This window comes from Phalangium opilio, unplaced genomic scaffold (genome assembly GCF_054372755.1).
Source record: "Phalangium opilio isolate 3A_F unplaced genomic scaffold, DU_Popi_V2 ptg000038l_1, whole genome shotgun sequence".
NCBI lineage: Eukaryota > Metazoa > Arthropoda > Arachnida > Opiliones > Phalangiidae > Phalangium > Phalangium opilio.
This window is the reverse complement of record NW_028324161.1, coordinates 4245918-4251088: the sequence shown is the minus strand read 5'-3', so window position 1 is coordinate 4251088 and position 5171 is coordinate 4245918. Positions and strand designations below refer to the sequence as shown.

Below are 5171 nucleotides of genomic sequence, written 5' to 3'. Positions count from 1 at the left end.
TTCAGGTGGGCGATTTTTAGTCCTTTCGGATAAACTGTTGATGGTTCCTTTTTCTGTTGAGATCTTATATAGCCGTGAGTTTTATATTGGTTTGGGGGAGTAAGGGTGCTAGTATTGGCCAGTCAGACTTCGTCCACCTGAGGTTTGGAGTTACGGTGCCTTCGGATGGTCATTGGGCTTGGCCAGTTAGCTCTATCGAGGATAATGTCATCGAGTTTCCCACTACATTCAATGATGTAATTGGACGACCAGAAGTCTCCCTGTTTATAAGATGATATTCTTATGTTATCAGTATCAATGTCTAGGGATTCCAGGTGTTTGGCGATATCCTCGATGGTGATATTTGGATCACATCGTGAGAGCAGGAACGTCGATTGCGGTGTATTTGACCACCTTAAGGGGGTTAATTATATCCCCTAAACGATGGTGAACTCATTTAAAATATTAGTGATGACGTAATTGCTTACGTTCGGCGCACAAGAGTGACGCGTGCTCCCAGACAATTTCCAGGGTTTCTTCGGCCATTTTCTTGACGACTTTCTTAGTGGGCACTGATTTGTATTTATTGGTTACGATGGAGTGAATGACCAGTAAAAGTGACAGAACGATCAAGGTTAGAAAGATTAAAATCACCACCTGAATTAATCAAGAAGAAAAACTCAATGAATTCGGTATATATCAGGTAGATTTAGGGTTGTAAATTTTCCGGAAAAATAAAACGCGGAAAATTTTCCGGAAACTTTTCCGGAAAATTTTCCTCTTCGCGGAAAATTTTCCGCTAATCGGAAAAATATAAAACTAGCAATTATGTGAGCTTTGAGTCAATTTATCTAACTTTTAAAGATTTAAAACATTCTCCAGTTATTTTGCCATCTTTAGTAGATTTATTATAGTACCACCAAATATTTGTGGTTGATTTTCCCATAATTTGTGACTTTAAACAGGGTCAAGAAACTTAATAACATTAACAACATAACACCTCGTTTCCCTCACAATGACGCAGACGATCACTATCCTTTATGCCTGATAATTTTAGTTTCACTTGGGTCTCTTAACGGTTAGGTCTCGACTCTCTAACGCCTTATACCGTCATGAGAGCAAAAAGTAACCCTAATACCCTATGCATGCAAGCGATAGCAAATAAGTGAGCTTTTCCTATAGAGAATAGGGGTCACTAGACTCTGTTCCCGTGGACAATTTTTTACCCCTCCGAATTCACCTAAAACCAAATAATGAATGTTTTGAAAAGAAGGGCAATTGAAAAATTTTAAAGTTTTAACTTTTTAATTGAAAAACCGGTAGCGGAAAAATACGGAAAATTTTCCGGAAAAATATAGCTCGGTCATTTTCCGGAAAATTTTCCGAGCGGGAAATTTTCCGCGGAAAATTTTCCGACTTACAACCCTAGGTAGATTGTTATTGAGAAAAATTTACTTCGAAGTCCATATTTAAGAAGGACCAAGAATTGGACGTGACTGTCACTTGGGGGCTGGACACGATAATCAGCTTGTTTATCCCAACGGGCGGAGACGGAGTGAAATGGTCCAATCGAGTACGGAAAAAAGAACTTGGCTCGTTCCACGCCATAACATGAGATTTCTAAAAACGCCGTAAGGGTTAATTACTTTTTTAATATGTTCAGAGTTTTTCAATATTAGCCGTAAAATCGCATACCTTGAACAAATTTGACTTATTGTATACATTATGACCGTCATTATAAATATTTTCTTCCAGTCTAAAAGTCATCGACAGAATTTAATTTACAATATAATGATAGCAATGATTTATAGCAGTCTGTAATCAGAGATTTGTTTCTGATAGTTGCGTATAGTGAACTCGGGAAAACATTGTCATGAACTTCAGTTACCAAACAATGCATTTGGCGGGGGTGTGCGAATAGTTGATTTCGACTTAAGTAGCAGATACGTTTTGGCATCAAAAGTTAATTGCTACGAGCAGAAGTAAGATAAGGGACTAGAAGTATTGAGGTAACCAAATTCTTCACTTGGCGAAAGTGAATATTCTTGATAACGCACCAACGGGTGGCCCTCTGGTAGCGGTTTATGATTTTTCCCTCCAAAATGTGAGACGCTCGCGGCGGTAGACGGCCGAACTAGATTCAAGCACCCGCGTCTGTGTTCCGCCGCTTTAGGTTGAGTGGAAGGTGGTAGGAAATGTTTTTGGAACTCAACCAATTTTTTTCTCTCTATATTGTGTAGGCGCGATGGCAGCGGCATAAAGTCCTCAAATTTGTTCACTAGTACCAGGATCTATTACCATTGCTAGAGCACTTTACTTCTAGTACCTTATTTTACTTCTGCTGCGAGTAATGACATCGTTGCAACGAAACGACAAAAACTGAGTAGATAAGTCGATTTAGGATAAATGAAAATTAAAAGTTTCGGTTGTGTCTCTCAATTAGGGTAGAGACGGTGTAGCAACAGACAAAAAAACAATGACAGACACGGGACATACGTCACTCGGAGAGGTGAAAATCCCAAATAATCGATTATTATTATTATAATCGACTTAGAAATCGAGTTTATTAATTTTTCCCATACCCATTTGCCCGAAGAAGACAGCGAGGGTTTTGTTCAAATTATAGTGCACTCAAAATCCGATTATTAAATTTACTTTATATTGAGGAATCGTTTTAAATATTCAGCCATGAACTGGAACTGTGCATAAGACGTCCAGTCCTGACAAGAAATGAAAGTGTAATTGTCATCTAGAAAGCATTCTTTATTCTCACCTCTGATATCTAAATAAACTCACCCCAAAATACTCAAGTATCGAACAATTAATAGTTGTCTCATTTGCGTACCTTTAATCTATATATCTATATAAATCTAAGTCCTGACTGACTGACTGACAGACTGACTGATAATCAACGCCCAGCCCAAACCGCTTGCCCTAGAAGGCTGAAAATTTGCAGGAACTTTACTCATAAGTAGTAGGCGCGTACTAAGAAAGATTTTTCTAATCCGCCGCCATCTTAAAAAATGGCGACCAGAAATGTAAAAAAATCTTCTCTGTTCAACAAAGTCCGTGCGTTTCAACCGATTTCGCAAATATTTAGTACACTGGTTTCCTTTAACCTATAGACAGGCTGAATGGTCTTTCGGGTTCTATTTGTAGCCATCTTTTTAAATGGCGGCCAGAAATTTAAAAACCCTTCTTTATGGAGTAATATCCGCGTGAAAAGTAATAAAAAATGCATCCCTAGGGGCTGACGGGCAACGCCGAGTGCCTTATAGCTCCTAGGGTGCTACAAAAATATTAGTCATCAGTAAAATCTACCCATTCTTTATATCATTTTGATGGAAGTTCTTATTACACGCGAGCGACGCCGCGGGTAACAGCTAGTAATAAAATAATTTTCAAATCAACGAAAAAATGAAGGATTTGAAAATTCGAGTTCTACCTGTATTTGAAATATCGATCGTTTCCCACAAATTCAATTTCGTTCAATGCCATCCTATCATGGACAAGTAAAGACTTGGTGAGAGTAAATGGTAACAGGGTGAGATAGATGGTGGAGTTTGATTTGAAACAAGACTTTCTAAACTCAAACATAATTAAAGCACAAGTGTCATATTTCGCATTCCTTTTATTCCTGGTAAGCTGTAAGTATTTTAAAAACATGGGTTTAAGCTAGTTTACGATAATTGGCCACAATCGAAGCTTTTGTTTTGATTGGTAGCACATGAATATTAGAAAGTTTCCGAGTTTAATTCAATAAGCATAAATCAAAAACCAACCTTAATTAGGAGTCCTATAAGCAAAATAATAACAGAAATATAAGAAACTTTCGTACTTGTCTTTCATTACAATTTTTTAATAGAGTATTTCTTCAGTTATAACGCGCAATTACCCCAAACGGACATTGGGTAACGCGTCTGTACGCATCCCGTGACCTGCGCTGTCTTAATCTGCTTTCTAAAACTGCAGTGGATTGGGTCAATTTATCATCAAGCTTGGCGCAATAACGGAAGTTAAATGGAGTACTATACTTATTCTTTAGCGGCGAGTTAAACCCGGAGAATCTGATCAATAATTTTGCTAAGCAACATTAGAAGAGTTGGACATGCGAAAATTTAACACTGGAAAGAATCGGTTTTCTACGAGAATATTTATCCTTTCTGAGATTGAATTCTACTATAGTTAGCTTCGTATTATTTAACGTTTAAAAACCATTACGTCGGTGTTTCAGTAAAAGTTAACTTAATGTAATTATAGTTGATGGAAAATAATAGACTTACTTTTACTTAGTAATGCTTTAAGTGTTTCTAAGAAAACTTTGTGAAGAAAATTCGATATCAGAAAAGTAGACAAAACATATTTCGTTCGTGTGATTCAATCTAAGGTTAGGAAACGTTCTCGTTTAAATCTACTTTTTATTGCAAAAATTTATAATGTACCGATCCAATTCCGTCTAGGTTTGCGTATTTCAACAAAAACTAATGAAGTCCATTTATAGCTTTCAGCAATGCCTGATTAACACCATGGTTGGGTTCCCAATGGCGTGTTGGTTTCTCTCTTTGTAATAAACAAATTTGTCTATTCTGTTAATTGTGGCGTGTTAATTGGGCTTTAACTTTCACTGCTTCAAGATAACTGGAATTATTAATGTAGATTTCAGTTTAAACTCAATAAAAGCAAACTAACTTTATTTCATAAAAACTCGCTGCAGATAAGTATCTTTCTTTATTGAATATTGATTACATCGATGGAGAAAATTGGAGATTGTGTTTTCAAAATTGAAAAGGTGACCTTTTATATGGAATTCGAGAGGGGCACGTTCGACTTTTTTTGTTAGTTTCGACCAATCATCGATGAGCTTTCTTGGGTATTTGTGAAAACATTGAGCGAGTCTCGAGCCTGCCCCTCCCTGTTGTTTCCTAAGAACTTGATAGAAGCACTTGTCTTACAGTATATATATTTTCTTTTCCTAACAATTGCAGGGTTAAAGTTTAATCGGGCGATTTTATAAACTATTTCATTAAGATTTTGGTTTTGAGTTATTATAGACTGATTTTTTCCTAAACGTTTTAAGCTCTATTTTTAACTAGATTTTTAAGGTTAGGTTAAATTAAATTTTACTAGAAGTATTAGAGAAAGTTTAATTAAATTTCAGATTTTTACGGACGCTTCGTGTATATACTTAAAAG

General features: G+C 36.5%; 1 long non-coding RNA gene across 1 annotated transcript; it reads right to left on the bottom strand.

Annotated features, from left to right (window-relative positions):
• Nucleotides 1-2566: 2566 nt before the first annotated feature.
• On the bottom strand, nt 2567-3514 carry LOC149682722 (uncharacterized). The gene is made up of 3 exons (XR_016365519.1): nt 3425-3514; nt 2776-2824; nt 2567-2699 (listed from the first exon to the last, which is right to left on the bottom strand). It is a non-coding gene; the product is annotated as an uncharacterized LOC149682722 (long non-coding RNA).
• Nucleotides 3515-5171: the final 1657 nt, after the last annotated feature.